This window comes from Protopterus annectens, chromosome 4.part0, assembly GCF_019279795.1.
Source record: "Protopterus annectens isolate FY-2018-M chromosome 4.part0, PAN1.0, whole genome shotgun sequence".
Taxonomy (NCBI): Eukaryota; Metazoa; Chordata; order Ceratodontiformes; family Protopteridae; genus Protopterus; species Protopterus annectens.
Genome location: NC_056733.1, coordinates 977314666 through 977335684, shown reverse-complemented (window position 1 = coordinate 977335684; position 21019 = coordinate 977314666).

Genomic DNA, 21019 nt, shown 5'->3' with positions numbered 1-21019 from the left:
GGGTGCAGGGGTTGGCAAACAGGGCTTGGGGTACAGGGGTTTGAGGTGCAGGGACTGGGGTGCAGGGGGTGGGGTACAGGGATGTAAGGTGCAGGGACTGGGGTGCAGGGGGTGGGGTACAGGGGTTTGAGGTGCAGGGACTGGGGTGCAGGGGATGGGGTACAGGGATGTAAGGTGCAGGGACTGGGGTGCTCAGATGAAGCTAACCTGCAAAAGATGCCTTCACAGTAAAACAGCAAGTTTTGACCACTACAGTTTCCCTGTCAGTTTGATCCTTACTGATTGCACCTCTGATCCCTGATCATTTATGAACCAAATTTAAGTCTTGGAGGTAAATGACTGTTCTACTGATTATTAGTCAGTGAAACGGGCTCAATCCTCATGTATCTGAATACTGCAAACTTTGCTGTCTCCTTGGGTACATATATTCCCCACTCCAATGATTCTGATGTTATCTGTAGCCTCGATCATTGTTTCGCGGTGTATGCTGTGATAAGGATCACATTGCTTTGGCTGCCCTACTTGTTGACACATTTCAGCCATGCTTTGTATGAGATACTCAACTGATGTGTTTCCGTCACTGATGGGTAAAACAGCAAAAACTGAACTGCTTGAACAGCCATGGGAGGTGACATAATTACTAAGAGGAGCTAGAGCAGGAAAGATCAAAAACATAAAAGATAGCGCACAAATGAACCCCTGTAACTAGTCTAGTCCAGATACAGATTTGCTGTATCCAGGACTGTTGGTAAGCATCTGAGCCCTCTAAGCCTTTCTGTGTTGGAGGGAAGCCTTCTAGTTTATCAATGAGAGTGGTAAGTACTAGGTAGCATATCTACCACAAGAGGAGTGGTTTTTGACTCAACAATTGTAATTTATTGACCATTTGGGCAGTTTTTCCATCTCCTTCAACTCTCTGTTTTAAAAGCCTGCATTTGTGCTTGTTTCCAGCCTTTCCTGTAACTAGTCTAGTCCAGATACAGATTTGCTGTATCCAGGACTATTTGTAAGCTTCTGAGTGGTGCCAAAGACTGCTCTTCAATTTTTCCCTTGTATCTGCTAGTTCTCTCCTCTCCTGCATTTTAATAGCTTATTAGTTTAGCACTTTATCAGATGTCTTGTAGCAATTATTGTAGCACACAAACATGCTACCAGCACTAAATGTTCTACAAGGAAACAGCTCCAGTACTTATTAATGCCCACTCCTCCTGGCATGTCTATAGGTCAGTTTCCTTTGCTTTCTCCTGTTAACCTGGTGAACTTGGGCATCCTGAGGCCATGTAGCAACTGCTTCATGTACACTGACAGCCCTCTCCTCTTACCTCCCAACACTCAGATTTGCGAGAAATGCACTTATATATATCCATACTGGAAGCCACGCACTCTCCAGACAAGACCGGAATAGCTGGTCAAGAGGAGAAGGTCAACACTTGCACCACACCACATGGAACACATGGCCCTCCAGAACACACACCAGCACTGCCTTCACATAAAAACACAAACCATACACCCACCTTTGCAGAGGCTCTCAATAAAAATCTACCCAAACAGCAGAGACCTCCAAGGTAGAAACACACTCGACCACCACAACACAACACTAATCATGAGACACATAACTCTCCTAAACAGTATGCCACTCAACCAAAGCCCCTAAAGCAAAACAGCAGGCCCAACACACTAGTCATAGGTGACTCGATAGTGAGGTGCACTGATGTCCCACTCAGTAGGTTGAATAAGGAGAAAGTAACAGTCAGCTGCCTGGCAGGCACCAGGATCCACCACATAACACACACACTCAGGTCCCTCAACAACAGGTACAAATATGACTTTGCCATTGTACATGTGGGTGTGAGTGACCTGAGACGTACCTCCCTGGACTACATGAAAAGAGATATGGAGGAGCTCTCAGATTATGTAGCCCAGGCGGGTATGACCCTAGCCCTGAGCAGCATCCTACCGTCACCCAGAATGATACCACAGTACAAGAAGAAAATGATTGATTTCAACAATTGGCTAAGTTTCTGGTGTCATTCCAAGGGGATCCAGTATCTGTCTGCCTGGGATGACATGACTGACAGACCTCGATGCTTTGCCAGAGATGGCCTGCATCTCTCACCCCTGGGCTCCCGGATACTGGCTAAGGCTCTTGCCACCCCTATAGTGCCTTTTTTTAGGTGATGTTCCAAAGACCAAATTACCACTGTAACAGCTACAAACAAATGCAATCTGAGAGTCATGTTGCTCAACGCTAGAAGTCTAAATCTCAAAATGCACTTGCTCGAAGCACTCCTTAAAATGGAGGGCATCGACATTTGTGCTGTAGCAGAGACCTGGTTCAAAGCAGCAGAAAGCACCCCTGCACTGCCAGACTACAACTCATTCCACAACTTTTGGCCCCAGAACTTGGACCGAAGCTCCAAATGCGGTGCTGTTTCCATATTCCTAAAGGATACCCATACCTTCGGACTGGTAGCCCAACATAACACATCTGAGATACTTCAGGTGCAGCTAACACTGGTTAAGACAGCGATTCAGGTTGTAGCCTGCTATAGGTCCCCAACCATGTCCCAAGACTCACACTCCACATTCCTAAGCACCTTGGAGAATATTAGGGTCCAACCTAACACTCTCATACTGGGTGACTTCAACTACCCCTCCATTAACTGGGAAAATTACTCATTTACTATTACACTTGCCAATGCTTTCTGGAATTCATTAATTCCAATGCTCTGGATCAGCTTGTTCTTACACTCACTAGAGGTAGCAACATCATTGATCTGGTCATTACTAACATGGGCGACCTTTGTTCTACACCAGTAGTCAACTCCTCCCTGGTTAGATCTGACCAAAATCTAATCACCTTGGAAATCCCCCCCCCACAAAGGTAACCGCCATGAAAAACTTCTCCAAAGCTAACTTTGGGCTCCTAAAAACAGAGGTGGCTAACTTCACTGCACCCATGCAAATGGAGAATAGTTGCATGACCACTGAATCATACATCAATGGACTGTATAAACACATACACAAATGCATGGTTCTCAACATATCCAATAGAACCAAGACACTCTCCTCAAAAAAAAGGAAGCCGATCTGGTAAACAAACTCTACAACAGAAGGAGGAAACTGATTTTATTATTTTATTTATTTATTTTATTTAAGTTTGATGACCGGGGAAGTCCACTGGGCCAAGAAGAGCCTGTTTTTAGTGGAGGCCCAGGGAGAATATCTCCACAATAATTGCAAATTACATTTCACATGTTACAAAAGGACATAGCTCATACAGCTAATTAAACATTTACAAATAAGCTCCATGATATTTGAAATTGGCTTGTCACAATGTTACAAAAATGAAAAGACATAATTCAATACAGAAGTTTCAATATTTACATAAAGTGAATATTTTTGTTATAAACTCAATTGTAGGTTTAACCTTTCAAAATATATAGCTACTAACCATCAGTAGGTTAGGAAAATATGCATGGAAAGGGTAATAGTATAATTGAGATTGGAGAGTATAGTACAATAGATATTAGAGAGAAAATTTGTTTTTGGTAGGGGAGGGATTGTTTTGGGTGGGATGAAGTAATAGTAGAGGTAGTTGGATGAGTCAGTGCAAGGTGGAATGGGGGGGGGTTAAGTTGGAGCGCGGCAAGGGCATTCCCATTTGGAAGAAAGATGAGTGAGTAGCTGAGATTTGAAATTTGTATGGTTAGGTAGATTGCTTTGGTGTGTGGGGAGAGAGCTGATGCAGAATAAGGTGAAGTCCCAAGACTGGAAAAACTCCCTTATCAGCCTCAACAAAAATTTGAGATCCCTCATCAAATACTCTAAAGCTATCTATGAAAACAGAATTGCAGCAGATAGTAAAGACAACCACAAGGCTTTCTATAGTTATGTAAATAATCTCCATAGCAATACCCAGATTTGCTCTGAGCTACTGCACAATGGTACCTCCTATATAGAGCCAACAGATATTGCCCATATACTGGCCAACAGATTCAGTGCTAATTTTAGCTTTCCACCCCTCCTCCTCAAAAGACCAATCACAATACTGGTAGATTGCCAGGCACCCAGTATTACTGCTGCACAGGTTAAAACAGCACTGTCCAAGGCCAAGAATACAGCTTTTATGGAACATGAAAATATCCCTGGCTGTGTTCTGCGTGAACTACAGAGTGAACTGGCACCTCACCTGTTCAATCACAGCCTCACCTCAGGCTTTGTCCCTACCAAATGGCGCACTGCTACAGTCATCCCTCCCCACAAAAGAGGAGCAACTACAGACCCAGGGAATTATTGCCCAATTAGCCTGATGAGTTTGATATGCAAAGCTATGGAACGCATCATCATGGACCTAATAAACAAAGATATAGGGAATCTCCAAACTCTGGATCTTACACAGTTTGGTTTTGTGAAGGGTAGAGCATGCCTAATCAACTTGGTTGACTTCTTTGAGTCAGTCACCAGAGCTGTGGATGAAGGCCAGGTGGTTCATACAGCCTACCTTGATCTGGCCAAGGCCTATGATACCATTCCCCACTCATTAATCATAGAAAAACTCACTAAGCTTGGCATCAACCCCTATATCACTAGGTGGGTTGCAAACTGGCTCACAGATAGAACCCACAGTGTGAAAGTAGCTGACTCCAAGTCAGACTTCTGACCAGTCACAAGTGGAGTCCCACAGGGTTCTGTCCTGGGTCCTCTCCTGTTTGGTATCTACTTCTCTGAAGTCCAGGCCAACATGAAGGGACCCTGGCTGACAAAGTTAATAGACAATTGCAAGTTGGGAGCTATTATTAACTCCCCAAGTGATGTTGACATCCTACAGAAAGGACTCAATGAGACCAATGACTGATGTCAGAACCATGACCTTATGGCCTTAAGCTCAATGCCAAAAAATGTGTCATCATTCCCCCTTGGGAAAAACCCGGTTCCCTTGAATTACCACATTGATGGTAGTCCACTGAATACAGAAGGTGTGATAAGAGATCATGGAACACAGGTTGACAACCACTTCTCTTTTGACCACCACGTTGCCACTGTGGTCAGAAAGTCCTTCTATGTGGCACATCTCATTACTAAGGGTTTTGCATCCAGGAAGAAAGGGGTCATTGTCTCCCACTACTCTTCCCTTAGTAGGCCAATCATCGAGTACAATGCCCCATTTCGCATGTACCTCACTAGACACTTGCAACAACTGGAGAGGCTGCAAAGGTACCTCACAAACAGGATCCTAGGCCTTAAACACATGTCCTGTATGGACAGACTCAAAAAACTCCAACTATTCTCTTTCTCATATCACCTACTTAGAAGCAGTCTCTGCTTGACTTACAAAACCATGTCTGACCCAGCTCTGTTAGAAATGCTGCATCTAAAGAAATCCCAATCCCTCCACACCACACACTCCAGAGACCACAACCTCATTACCACAATTAACAGAACATGCTGGAGGGACAGGTTCATAACCCAGAGACTGCCCATGCTATGGAATAGACTTCCTATACATGTCAAGCAGAGCACCTCACTGGCCCTCTTCAAGAGAAATCTTGACGAGTGGATGGGAAATAGAAAATTCACCCCGGGGATCACTACAGTGGCTCTACTCGACAGAGGCACTAGGAACTAAGGTCGGGAGGCACGATGCCAGGGTAATCCTATGGGCTAGGCTTGTAAAGACTCCAGGGCCATTATCCTAGTACACACCTATGAACCTATGAAACTATGAGCAATCAAAAACATAAAAAAATCAAGTTATAACAGGAATGATCAAAAATGTAAAAACAATCAAGCTAGTGCAGGAACGATCAAAAACATAAAAAAATCAAGCTAGCGCAGGAATGATCAAAAACATAAAAAAAATCAAGCTAGCGCAGGAACGATCAAAAACGTAAAAAAATCAATCTGCTATATGCCATTTAACCACCACAAGGATCTGGGAAGTTATAGAGGTATAATTTATAAATGCAGTCCCAAAATCCATGTGGAAGCAAAGATCCAGCACCCATAACTATCAGCCATCACTGATTTAACAGAATGGCTCTATATATATATATATATATATATATATATATATATATATATATATATATATATACCACAAAGTCAGTGTTATTCCCCATAAAATCCATGGTTTCTAGTCTTACATTGGGGTTTGGAGTCCCCGAATAATGACAGACATTTGACTGTCTGATGTCATATCCATCATTACATTTATACTAATGTGCAAACTGTTAAAATAACATGCCATCAGCATTGGCATCAACACCCTTTTTCCCATTTTGTACCTGGGGTCAGTGACCATTATCTAGAGCCAGTGTTCACACCACTAGGAGGCTAAACCCACATCATTCTGAATGTACATCAGCGTGGTCATTGACACTGGCCAGCTCTCCCAATGTTACCTTGACTTCCCACATCATTCTGAATGTACATCCACGTGGTCACTGACACTGGCCAGCTCTCCCAGCGTTACCTTGACTTTGTTCCTGCTTCTTGTGCTAAAAGATTTTTGGACATAATTCTCATGTATCTCTGATTTCAGACACTATTCCGGATATTAACTTATATATTAGGTTTGTTCCTCATAACATTTGTGGTTTTCCAGCACGTAGTTGAAGACTGTAATCACTAAAGAACGATGGCATTTTGGGTTTCAGACATCACATCCTTCATGAAATGCTAGCGCAAAACCTGTTAATTGAGCAAGTTTTAAGCATTAGTGAAAGTCAGCCCTGATGTTGGGTTTTTGTCCTTAAGTTGTGTCTTTATTCCCAAATCTTGAACTAATAGGTTGAGAGGTATGGTGTGGACTTTGCCCATACCTACAACCCCAGCAGCATAAACCTGATATGCTGCCAACCTGAACATAGTCTGCAGCACAGTACCCACTCCCATATGGGTTGGGGAATTCCTTGCTTCCTTTAGTGCAGGAAGCCCAGGTTTGAATACCACATCCTACTGGAGATGGTGAGTGAGGGAGGGGAGCAGAGCCATGATGTATACACCTGTCAGCAGTGGGTGGTGATACCTAAATTAGAGTATGGCATCACCTAATACCTACATTCAGGCTCATTTTTATTGCAGAATTTGAAAGCAGACTGTAGCATTTGGCATCTGGTTCATCAAGAAAATGTAGTGGTGTGTTACTGAGAGCAAACTGAAAGAATCCCTACTTAGTAAAGCAGGATTGTTTGGATGATGTCTACTTGACTTATACTGTTTTAGTTGTGCGTTTGCTATTCCTGATTGGCCTGGGTGTGCTATGTTGTAATTTGCAGAGGTATTTGACTTCCCAAAGGATATGATAATGCATTTTTTCTCATTTAGTTTTTGGCCATTTTTCTGGCAGCAGTCATTTGTCTTATCTAAACATTCCTGAAGGACATCTACATTATTGGGGGTTCATTGATTGCCCTCAGCTTGCAGTCGTCTGCAGACTTTATCTCCTAGAGGCCTTCCACATTAGCTTCTACTTCAGAGAATTGCTCACTGCACTATAATGTTTCATTCTGTATTCTTTTTTCTAGTCTATTTTTTTGTCAAAGTGCTACATATTTGGTGTGGGATGGGAACATAGTATTTTTTTTTGGTGTTGGCTGTTGCTACATTGTAGTGCAGCTGTGATGTTAGTTCATAGGTTTGTATATTCATAGGTTCACAGGAGATTACACGGATAATAGCTAAAGGGCCCTTACAAGTCTAGTCAATATAACCTGATTTTATCCAATAAATGGACCCTAGGGGCAAGAAGACAGCATGGATTTGTGCCTGTTCACCCAAGTACCTTACAGATTGCCTTACAGAAATTTGTAAGTTCCCATCCATTGATCCAAACTGCATTTGAAAATGGCCAGGGAAGAGCTCTGCTTAATGTGAATATGAAGTCTGATCCAAAGAAGGGTGATCTCTGACACACATATCTGTGTCTGTAGCATTTTTTTTTGAGTTGCTGACTAAGTTTAGATCCCAAGATCAGCTGACCTTCATGGTGTGTCACTTGCGGATGTATAGCACCTTCATTAGTGCATAGGTCACCCCTTAATATTTGGTAGGAGACAGAGTAAAGGGTTAGGGCTTTTAGTCAATCTGCATAGTTCATGTTGTGTTCACCCTGTATTTTTGTGATGAACCACTGAAGTCACTCCAGCTGCTGTAAGTGACTAGCCAAGTATATGCCAGATGGTACAGTGTACTCGATTATTGGTCTAATGAGGGTTGAGTACAGCGGGACTATAATTTCCTTGGATCTGGATGCCATACCTTTACTTATAAGTTGTGCCACTTAAAAGGATTTCCTCACCACAGTGGACACCTGGTGGTCAAGGTTCAGGCTACCATCTGTGTACCTAGATCTCTCCCCTCTGAGTCTACTCTTAGTGGTCATAGGATCATAAGAAGTTACTAAGTTAATGACCATAGAGCCATTACAAGCCTAACCAAGTTTTACCCTTATTTCCATGGTCAGCACCTACTGTCCCTGTCCAAGAGGGACTCATGTGCAACCCCCAAAGTGAATTTATGGGTACTCATCCAATTGTCCAGATTGTGTTTGATAAGGTGCTTTGTTTGACATGAAGTGGGAGTTTGTTCCAAAGGTGTGGTAACCTCTGGGAGACAAATCTGTGTCTCCAGCAGGTTCTGTTAATGTCACATACCACATTAAGGTATTTAGAGCGAGTAACCCGTGTACCATTTGACTTGCAGAAATGCAGCATTTCCAATAAAGGAGGGTCGGAGATTGCCTTATGTGCAAGGCAGAGATCACTTCTGAGTAGTCTGTATGAAACAGAATAAAGTGGCAGTGATTTCAGATGATCCACATAGGACAGATGATGAAGACCTTGAATTTTCCTCGTGAGGAACCTTTGTGGTCTCTCCAATTGCTGCAGGTGCTTGGAAAGGTACATAGCAAAACTGGTGTTGTACTAAATTATTGGCCTGATGAGAGAAGAGTACAGGGAGGTCATAACTTCTATTTTTCTGGAGGCAATGCCCTTAATTATCAGATGAGCAGTATAGAATGTCCTTCTTACTACTGTAGAGACAAGTGATAAAATGTAAGGTTGCTCTCGACCTGTGTCCCCAGGTCTCTCACCACTTAGTGCATACTTAGGGTGTTCCTATTGATGTGGTAGTTAGCAGGAACATCACTTTTACCAAAAGGGATGATAATACATTTTTATGCATTGAGTTTAATGCCATGACTTTGGCACCAATCATTTGTTTGTGTAAGACTCTCTTATAGGATGTTGACATCATTTGGAGATTCTATGACCGCTCCCAGTTTGGAGTCATCAGCAAACTTTGTCAGCCACAGACCTTTAGTTTTAGCTTGCACTTCATGGAAATAGATTCCAAAAAGTAGAGGTCCCAAGACAGATCCCTGTGGAACACCACTGGTTACTGGTCTGCTGTTGGAGGTGGATTCCCCTATTTTGGCTACATGGGTTCTATAAGTGAGACAGTTAGCAACCCATCTAATGATATCAGGGTTGATACCTTGTTTTTTTTTATTTCTCCAAATTGTTTGGCCTTTTAATGCCATGATGGGAATGGACCCCCATTTCTAAGTCAAAGTACAATTAAAGTTCATGAAATTAGTATTGTTTCACTATTTAATATCAGCCAAACGTGTTCTTCGTAGCACCCGCAGTGTGCCCAGTAATGACTCCTTCTGCAAGTCGTATGGAGTTACATGTATCAGTAATGTATCTAAGTATGATTGTAGATTCTTTTTTATAAGACCCATTGCTCCTACTACTATTGGAACTATCTGGGTATCTTTCTTCCACATTGCTCTCATTTCTGCCTACAAATCCTGATATTTTATGACTTTGTGTCTCTGTACGTAACACACTGCAGTCACTGGGTGTAGCAATTTCAATGATCAATGCTACTTTCATGAACTACTATATCTGCTTTTCTAACATCTATTTTTGAACCATTGCTAGTGGGTGATCCCATATGAAATAAACTTAATTTTCTATAATGCTTTGTGGCTTGTTTCCAGTGTTTTTCAGCTACTTCAATATCATAATGTTTGCACAATCCCAAATGCAAAAGTCTTGCCACATTATTATACCTTTCAGTATACAGTCCTTCTGCCATTAATATGTCACAACCAGCAACAAGGTGTGCAACTGTTTCCAGTTCTGTTTTACAAAACCTACATTTGTCTGTTCCTCCCACATGTTCAATGGACTTTGTAAACCAAAGTGTACATAACCCACTATCTTGGGCTGCCAATATTAACCTTTCATCTTTTGGTTTGAATTTACCTGTCCTTAACCATTCCTGCATTGATACCTAGCTGGGTGAGTTTTTCAATGATGCCTGAGTGGGGGATAGTGTCAAATGCCTTGGCTAAGGCTAGGTAGGCTGTATGCACAGATTGCCCCTCATCCAGGGTCTTGGCGACCGTCTTAAAGAAGTTCACCAGGTTAAACAGACGTGATCCCCCTTTGACAAATCCAAACTGAGTAGGGTCAAGTGTTTGGAGATTACCTATATCTTTGTTGATAAGGTCCATGATGATTTGCTCCATGGCTTTGCAGGTAAGGCTAGTCAGGCTAATAGGTCTGTAGTTCTCAGGGTCAGAGGAATCGCCATCTTTGTGCAAGGGAATAATGGTGGCCATTTTCCATTCAGCTGGGATGAAGATGGTGCTCAGACTGACTGAAAAGAGTACCCAGTGGTGTTAGTAATTCTTGTTGGAGCCCATGTAGGACACAGCCCGGGATGTTATCAGCTCCCATAGATGCTGCGTTTTTGGCTTTAGAGAGGGCATTTACAACCTGTTCTTTAGAGATACAAGGTGGGGGACAGGTGGTAGGGCTGTCATGGGGTGGGTCTATATTACAGCGACTGCCTCTTTGTCGACATGAAAAGACCGAACCATGAATTATGCAAACGGCCGAATCAACAATTTTTTTCCTAGGGGAAAAAAAAATCACTGATTTGGCCAGAAATGACATATCACTAAAAATAATTTAAAGTGGGGGGTTTTGATACCCACACCTCCCAATGTCCCCCTAACTAAATATACCAAGTCCGAGATTGCACTACAGTGGGGAAAGGGGCAAATTTATGCTGATCAGCCTTTTGCATAATTCGCATTTTGCTTTTTTCATGTCGATAAAGAGGCATTCGCTGTGATGCCTCTTTGATAATATGATATAGACCCTCATGGGGTACGTGTGGCGGGGATAGAGGACTGAAGTTTCACAGAACCTGTCAGCCAACAGGTTAACTATGTCCACAGGCTCTGTATATGTGGTATCATTAACTACAAGTTCAGTACAAATCTGGGCCTTTCCTTTTAGGTTATGGATGTAACTAAAGAGCTCCTTATGGTTGTCCTTAGTTGAGGAACCTAATTTGGATTTGTAGTTTGCTTTGGAGGACTTCACAAGAAGTCTTGTTTTCTTGTTTAAGTTGAGGAGGGAGTGCTTCCAGTGTACGAGGGCTCACTTCCTCTTACTCTTAGACAGTAATTTCTTCCTCTTATTGTAAAGCCCGTTAATGGCAGTTGTCCACCAGACAGGTTTGCTCTTCCTTGAGGAGCTTGTTTTGGTCCTATCAGGTACGGCTAAGTCAATGCAGTTGTACAGGTGTTTGTATAAAGCATTGGTGTAGAACTCAGCATAGTTGCCAGTTCCATCTGGGGGGGAGGTGCAGTGAAGCTATTTATACCAACCTGTAACAGGTAATAATCTGCTTTGTAGAGTTTTTTTAATTTAGTTGCTGCTCGGGGGGGGGGGGGAGTTCAGGTGTGATAATTACTTCAAATGAGACGGATTTATGATCAGACCTCACCAGGGAAGACTTCACAGTGGGTGTGCTACAGTGGTCCCCCTTATTAGTAAGCACCAGATCCAGGATGTTGCCACTCCTTGTGTGACTGTCAACCAGCTGGTCCAGTGCATTGGAGTTAATGAAGCTGAAGAACCTTTAGGTAAGTGAGTTTGAGCACAAGTAATTTACCCAGTCAATGGATGGGTAGTTAAAGTCATCCAAACCAGGGTGTTTGGATGTATCTTGAGAGAGTCAAGTCGATCCAAATAGGCAGAGTGGGTGTCTTGACTCATGAAGGGGGTCCTGTAGTTGGCAGTGACTTGAATAGGTGTCCTCCCAACAGTTAATTGCTCCTGAAGTATCTCCAGGGAATCATACTGTTTAACCAATCTGGAGGTGTATTTATCTTTAATGAATATTGATAGACTGCCTCTTTTATTTTTTCACGCCTTCAATTTGTTGTAATCTGCAGGGGTATTTGACTTCTCAAAGGAGATGATAATGCATTTTTTTTACATTTAGTTTTAGGCCATGGTTCTGGCACCAATAATTTGTCTGAAATAGATCCTCCTGAGGGATATCTACATTGTTGGGGGATTCATTGATTGTCCCCAGTTTGCAGTCATCTGCAGACTTTGTCATCTAGAGACCATCCACATTTGCCTTGTCTTCAGAGAAGCATATTCCAAACAGGAATGGTCCCAGCACTGAGCCCTGTGCCACACTACTAGTAACTGGTCTGGTCCCAGCACTGAGCCCTGTGCCACACCACTAGTAACTGGTCTGGTCCCAGCACTGAGCCCTGTGCCACTCCACCAGTAACTGGTCTGGTCCCAGCACTGAGCCCTGTGGCCTCTTGCTGGATCTGGATTCATGTACACCAAGATGAACTCCAAAGAGTTGAAAACCACGAACAAAACAAAGAGGTGAGTTCAACAAACCACAAGAAGCCGAAGTGGAATCCAAAATATCTTTTACTGGAAACTTGTAAGCGCTTTCGTGTTATGGTATCCAAACACTTCTTCAGACAAGTTCTTTTCGTTTCCAACCACAGTTTAAATACACATCTCTATTACCACATTTATTCAATTACATAAAAAAACAATTAAACCAATGTTTCAATTAATTAATTAAGTAAGTTCTGCCCAAATGAAAACTGAATGCTGTGTTAAAAACAGTTTCTTTTAAAACCAATGTTATTTTTACAAAATTCATTACTTAAAGTTAAAAACCTAAGTCAAAGTAAGTTTAAATACCATTAAATATGTTATAATATCTAAAAAACATATTTATTTTCTAACCATAGCAAGCCAAACTTGTTCTTATTAAATTTACTATTTAATTTTTTAATTTTTTATTTTTTGTGTATATATATATATGATGTATATATACTAAAATTGTTCATATAGACAAATAAATAAATGAATATATAAACAAAATATTTAAGCATTTAAACAAAATGTATAGACAAAATGTATAAACAGTATCCCCAACTTACATATATATTACATATATTAAAATAAAACAGTTGTTTTTTATGTGACAGAATTTTTATTCATTTGCTTGTAAATAATATATATGAATATAAATATATTTATATTATCTTAAAAGTGCTTTTTGTTTTATGTTTTAATAGACATTTAATGGAACATGTTTCGTTTATCCCAGGGTGGATGTGTGCATTTGTTTTTAGTTGCCAAAGCAACTCACATTCTTCTAACTTTAAATGCCACGGTCCTCCCCTGGGGTTTGTTCTTATTTTTTGCACAACATTAAACATAAAACTATGATTGATGTTTTCTGAAATATGTTTTGCAAGTGCATTAGACATAGTCCGCCTACTAATCGCATATATAAATATATTTATAAAAAATAAATAAATATATTTATATTCATATATATTATTTACAAGCAAATGAATAATAATAATAATAATAATAATAAAAATTCTGTCACATAAAAAACAACTGTTTTATTTTAATATATGTAAGTTGGGGATACTGTTTATACATTTTGTCTATACATTTTGTTTAAATGCTTAAATATTTTGTTTATATATTCATTTATTTATTTGTCTATATGAACAATTTTAGTATATATACATCATATATATATACACAAAAAATAAAAAATTAAAAAATTAAATAGTAAATTTAATAAGAACAAGTTTGGCTTGCTATGGTTAGAAAATAAATATGTTTTTTAGATATTATAACATATTTAATGGTATTTAAACTTACTTTGACTTAGGTTTTTAACTTTAAGTAATGAATTTTGTAAAAATAACATTGGTTTTAAAAGAAACTGTTTTTAACACAGCATTCAGTTTTCATTTGGGCAGAACTTACTTAATTAATTAATTGAAACATTGGTTTAATTGTTTTTTTATGTAATTGAATAAATGTGGTAATAGAGATGTGTATTTAAACTGTGGTTGGAAACGAAAAGAACTTGTCTGAAGAAGTGTTTGGATACCATAACACGAAAGCGCTTACAAGTTTCCAGTAAAAGATATTTTGGATTCCACTTCGGCTTCTTGTGGTTTGTTGAACTCACCTCTTTGTTTTGTTCGTGGATCTGGATTCAGCCAGTTTAACCACATGTCCTGTCTGTGAGCTAACTGTATCCATCTGGTGATGTAGGGATTTAGGGTCTATATTAAATGTTCGAAGTCTGAAAACTTTGAATCTCATATGATCGACATCATATGAAGGAAGTTTTCAAACATCAAATGCTTCAATGGAGATCACCGTAGGTAATTCTTCCCTTCACTTCAATGTAGTGCGATCTCGGAGTTGGTATATTTAAGTAGCGGGGGTGTGGGGGGTGCAGGGGGGCTTAGTGCTCAGGTATTTTTTTTTTTTTACTTTGTTTACATTTTAAGTTCAATGTTTGAACATTTCACTCATATGGAGTCGACCATATGAGATTCGAAGTTTTCATACATTGAACCTTTATAATATAGACCTGGGATTTATGTCCAGTTTTGTCAGTTTATTTATAATACCTGAGTGGGTAATTCTGTCAAATGCCTGGGCCAGGTTGTGGTAGGCAGTATTTACTGTTTTACCCTCATCCATGGCCTTAGTGGCTTTCTCAAAGAAATCCACCAGATTCACTAGGCATGACCTGGCCTTGACAAAGCCAAATTGGATCAGGCCCAGTGTTTAGAAGTCTCCTATGTCATTATTTATCAGGTCCATGATTATTCTTTCTGGGCCCTTACATATAACCACTAGAGCAGGTTTAGATCCTTAAAAGAGTGTAGCCTATCCCATGTTGGTGGTATAAACTGTGTATAGAACACTCTTAGCAATGGTGGCTTAACTGAGCAAGGAAAACCAGAATTCTTTCCTCCTTGGCTTATTAGTAAGTGTTATATCCACCTGTGGAGTTTTAATTACTCTTGTGACTCTTAGAAGAAAACTCCTATCACTGTGTGAAATCTCGGTTCAGCCACCTGGCAGGTTTTTAGAAGGTGTTTTTTAAGGAGTTTAGCCTTTACAAATGCTGTTTGAGCCCTTAGAAGGGATGTTGTGTAAATCCAGAGGGCCCTTAACGGGAGCCATTGAGATATGTTTAGCCCTGAAAAGGGCTTTTTGGTTTCCCTTTATGTTTCAGGGAAAGACCCCACTAGGGAGGTTTAGCCCTGATAAAGGGCTGTTGCAATAGTGAGGTATGAACTTGGGGACTCTCTCATGGGAGCTTTCAGGAGGAGCCCTGATAAGGGCTGTAACCCAGTCTAATTTCCATGGCCCTTCGGCACTGTGGAACGTAAGAGCCCTTAAAAGGGCTGTGGTCACAGATTCACATGGGGAGGGCCTGAATGCTCAGATCCCCTATATTAGCCCTGAAAAGGGCTGGTAAGTATAGTCCATGGCCTTGGCGGCCCTGTGTAGTATCAAGTTCCCTGATCACCAAGCCCAGGGGGCTTTTTATGGGAACTGCTGTGATGGGAGTCTTGCCTGCCTAAGGGTTAGCCCTGATAAGAGCTTTTGAGACGGTAATTAGGCTAGTCAGTCCCATTCTTAAGATCAGCCCTGATAAGGGCCATTAATATAGTGTTGGTTGACAAAGTTGCTATCTTGCACAAGTAAAGAATCAAGCTGGAGTCGCTGTTAAGTTTCTCTCTTGAGACCTTTACTGAGCTTCAAAATTTGCAGATGTTTATTCTTCAAGCACTGGTCAGAATGATCTGATAGCAGGTCGTGAGTTACAATTTAAGGAAAAGTCAGGGGCCGGTTCTCCAGGCCTGGGCCAATCATTTGTGGGGGGTGTGAGAGGTGGGCTTTGCCTTTATTTCGAACAATTGTCCCTTGTGTGGTTGGCAGACCTGGTTGTGAACCATGTGTGCTCTGTAGTTTACATCAGCACATCATTACACTTTGTTTAAAAACTGTTTTACATTTCTTGCAGACAGTTCTTAAAAAACATGCTTTACAAAGGTTTCCCACCACACTTCTTTGGGATCCCCAAACCGCATAAGGTTCATAGGTAAGTACTAGGCTATCTGCCCGAGGGCATCTATAAGCCTAGCCAAAATGTGTTGGCTTTTGCCACCCCCTTAGATTAGTTCCCTGTGCCTCAGTCCAGCAGAGCCATTAGTTCCCTGTGCATCTGTCCAGAAAAGCCACTGCAGTGATCCCCGGGGTAAATTTTCTGTTTCTCATCTACTCGTCAAGGTTTCTCTTAAAGAGTGTTAGTGAGGGGCTCTGCCTAATGTATATTGGAATCCTGTTCCAAAGCATGGGGAGTCTCTGGGACAGGAATCTATCCCTCCAGCATGTCCTATTTATCATTGTGGTGAGGTTTAGATCCCTAGAGTGTGTGGCTCTTGGGGATTTGTTTTTTTTTTTTTAGGTGGAGCATGTCCATCAATTCTGGGTTAGACATGGCCTTGTATGTCAGGCAGAGATCACCTGTGAGTAAGTGGTATGCAACTGAGTACAGCTGGAGTGTCTTCAGTCGGGCTGCATAGGGCATATGTTTGAGGCCAGTAATCCTCTTGGTGAGGTACTTCTGTGGTCTTTCCAGCTAGTGCGGGTGTCTTGTAAGGTACATCCCAAATGGGGCGTTGTACTCTATGATGGGTCTGATGAGTGATGAGTAGTGGGGCATAATAACCTCTTTTGTTCTAGATGCGAGCTCTTTTGTGATTAGGTGGGCCACATAGAAGGACTTTCTAACCACCTTGGCAATATGATGGGAGAGATTACTATCTACTTGGGTCCCCAAATCCCTTATTACATTTTCTGTATTTAGGGGAATACCACATATGTGATAGTTCGCGGGCACTTTTTTTCCAAAGGGGATGACTATGCACTTTTTGACATTTAGCATGAGACCATGATTTTGACACCAGGTATCCGTCTCAGTGAGACTCTTCTGGAGGATGTCTGTATCAGCTGGAGAGTCAATTAAGGCCCACAGTTTGCAGTCGTCTGCAAACTTGGTCAGCCATAGTCCTCCTGTGCTTGTCTGTACCTCTGAGAAGTATATACCGAACAAGAGGGGTCCCAGGACTGAGCCCAGGGGGACGCCACTTGTAACTGGTTTAGAGTCAGACCTAGAGCCTGCAACTCTCACTGTGTGGGTTCTATCCATAAGCCAATTGGCAACCCATCTCATGACGTAGGGGTTTATGTTCAGGCTGGTAAGCTAGTCTATAATACCAGAATGGGGAATGGTGTCCAAAGCCTTTGCAAGGTCTAGGTAGGGTGTGTGAACCTCCTTTCCCTCATCTAAAGCCTTGGTAACTGTCTCAAAGAAGTCCACCAGGTTTAGGAAGCAGGATCTGCCCTTAACAAAGCCAAACTGGGTAGGGTCCATTGTTTGAAGGTTACCAATGTCTTTGTTAATGAATTCCATGATGATGCGCTCCATAGCCTTGCAGACCAGGCTAGTCAGGCTTATAGGGTGATAGTTCCCAGGGTCCCTTGTGGTTCCACCTTTGTGGACCGGGATAACTGTTGCTGCGTGCCACTCTATGGGTACGTAGCCTGTAGACAGGCTGAGTTTGAACAGGGTGTTTAGGTGAGAGGTTAGTTCATTTTGGAGCTCGTGTAAGACACAGCCTGGGACACTGTCTGGTCCCATTGAAGCTGTATTTTTGGCTTTGGAAAGGGCTGTTTTAACCTGTGTGTCAGTGATTGCTGGGTCACTACATTCTTATGGTATGGTTATGGGCCCTTTTCGGGGGAGAGAGGGGGGTGAAGTTTGCACTAAACCTGTCTGCCAGAATGTTGGAAATATCAGTTGGTTCTATGTATTTTGTGCCATTCTACACTAACTCAGAGCAGATCTGAGAGTTTCCACTTAGGTTCTTGGCATAGCTAAATAGTGCTTTGTGGTTATCCTTGGAGTCCTTGGCAATTTTTCTTTCGAAGCAAGCCTTGGATGATTTTATGAGGGAACGTAGTTTCTTGCTGATACTGATCAGGGATGTCTTCCCTTCTTGGGATTTTACTCTTTTCTGTACTAGTTTCCTCCTTCTATTGTATAGCTTGTTTATGGCAGGGGTCCACCAGGCTGGTTTCCTTTTCTTGGAGGAGTGAGTCTTGGTTTTGCTTGGGATAGCATGATCCATGCAATCTTGCAGGTGCTCATAGAGTGCCTTTGTAAGGGATTCAGCAGCTTGGACAACATTGTCCTTTAGCATGGGGGCTGTGAACCTTTCCGCCTTGGTCTTAAGTAATGTGAAGTTTGCTTTTGAAACATTTTTCACGGTGGTTTCCATGATTGGGGGTGGGGACAGAATGTGGATATCCAGAGTGATTAGTCTATGGTCTGATTTAACCAGCGAGGGTTTAACATCCGGTGTAGAACACTGGTTTCCCATGTTGGTGATGACCACGTCCAATATGTTGTCACCTCTGGTGGGGGTGTTGACCAGTTGATCCAAGGCGTTTGAGTTTATAAATTCTAGGAAGTATTGGGCAAGGGAGTTAGTACTTGAGTAGTTCTCCCAGTTAATGTTTGGGTAATTGAAATCATCGAATATTAGGGCATTTGGTAGGACCTTCATATTTTCCAGTGTCTCCAGAAATGAGGAATTGGGGTCCTGGGTCATGGTGGGTGATCTGTCACAAGCTACAATTTGAACTGTAGTTTTGCCTGTTAGTTGTACATGGATGATCGCTCAGGCATTGTGCTGTGCCACTAACCTGGAGGTGTGGATATCCTTGACGAATATGGATACACCCCCACCTTTTGTGTTTCGGTCCAGATTCTGTGGCCAAAATGTATGGTATGAGTTATAGCCTGGTAGTGCTGGTGTGCTCTCTGGAGCTTTAAACCAGGTTTCTGTTACTGCATATATATCGATGTTCTGCATACTGAGGAGTGCCTCGAGTGCATGTATTTTGAGGTTTAGACTTCTGGCGTTGAATAGTATTACCCTCAGTTTTTTGTTACTTGTGCTATTTACGGTGGTGGGTTTGTCTTTTGAGCCTTGCCTAAAAAAGGCACTATGGGGTGGCAAAAGCCTTGGCCAGTATTCAAAAGCCTAACGGTGACAGGTGCATGCCAAGGTGGACAGATACTGGATCCCCTTTGAATGACACCAGAAACTTAGCCAATTGTTGAAATTGATCGTTTTTTTCTTTATACTGTGGCATCATTCTTGGTAAGAGTGGGATGCTACTCAGGGTCAGGGTCCTACTGGCTTGGGCTAAGTGATCACAGAGCTCTTCCATGTCTCTTTTCATGTAGTCCATTGAGGTACTTCTCAGATCATTTACACTATCATGGACAATGACAGAGTCATATTTGTACTTGTTCTGGAGTGACCTGAGTGCTTGTGTTATGTGGCAGATCCTGGCACCTGACAGGCAGCTAACTGTAACCTTCTCCTTGTCCAGCCTATTTAGTGGGACATCAGTGTGCCTGACTATACAGTCGTCTATTAGTAGCATGTTGGGTACGTTATTTTGCCTTAAGGGCTGTGATTGCGTGGCACACTGATTATGTGAAGTATGTGTTTCATGGTTTGTGATGGGGTGTGGAGGTTGCTTGGGTGTCTGTTTTGGAGGTCTCTGTTGCTTTTGCAGATTTTTATTTAGAGCCTCCGAGTATGTTTTTGTGTATTTATGTGTGTTATTTGCCGGTGTTGGTTTAGTAGGTCTATGTGAGACTGGTGGTGTGGTGCAAGTATTTTCCTTCTCCTCTTGACTGTCAGTTTCAGTCTTGGGGTGAGAGAGCTTTGCCTCCAGTTTGGCTGTATACCTGCATCTCTCGCATATATTAGTGTTTGATGGTAGGAGGAGAGGGTTGTCTGTATACATGAGGCAGTTGTAACATTGCCTCAAAATTCCCAGATTCACCAGTTTGACTGGACAGTACACCTGAAATTGCCCTTTGGACATGCCTGAATAGGTAAAGTGAACTGTTTTACTGATTAGCTGGTAGTGACGAATAGAGAGCCTTGTCCTTCTGGACAGTATAGGGGGGTCTAGTGCTAGGATTAATTAGTGCTTGCTATGAGTTTTGCGCAAGTGCTGAGCTGTGAAATGAATGGTTTGAATGCTTAAGTTTAAACTTTGTCTAGTTCCAAGGGAAAAATTGAAAAGCAGACTTCGTGGAGCCGGGGATAGTTTAACCCTAGCTAACCAGCACTGCCTGGTGCGCAAAACCACGCAAATGTGGTTTTTATAGCAGGGAAATGAAAGAAATTAGCCCAAAATGGCCAATAAACTACTAACTTCTGGGCTACAGCAAACAAGGCATGCAAATTTCAGAAAGAAACAGATCAAATAAACAGGCACAATAAGCCTTTAACCAGAAATTCCCAGCTCAGAAGGACAGAATCTAGCCTCTCCGCCCACAAGAGTGCAGACCACAAACATTCTTAATGCAAAATAACTGGCCTGAAGCCCAAGTGCTTAAACCAGAACTAATGCAATTTTAGAATAACAGACACTGAGCTTTCAATCAGCAATTCCCAACTTAGAAGGATGTAAGCTACCTGTCCTGATACAACAATGCAGTCCACAAACCTTCTTAATGTAAAACAACTGGTTTGAAGCCCTAGTGCTTAAACCAAAAGGCTTAGCATAAACAGTTACAATTTAATCAGGCTACTACCAAGCAGTAATAACTGCAGCAGAATAATATAACTGAGTACTTTTAAGAAGAAACACAAGCAAATATAACATAATATAAGCATATAGCATAAGAACCTGCAAGCCGGTGATAGCAAGCGGTGGATCAATCATGGAACCCCTAG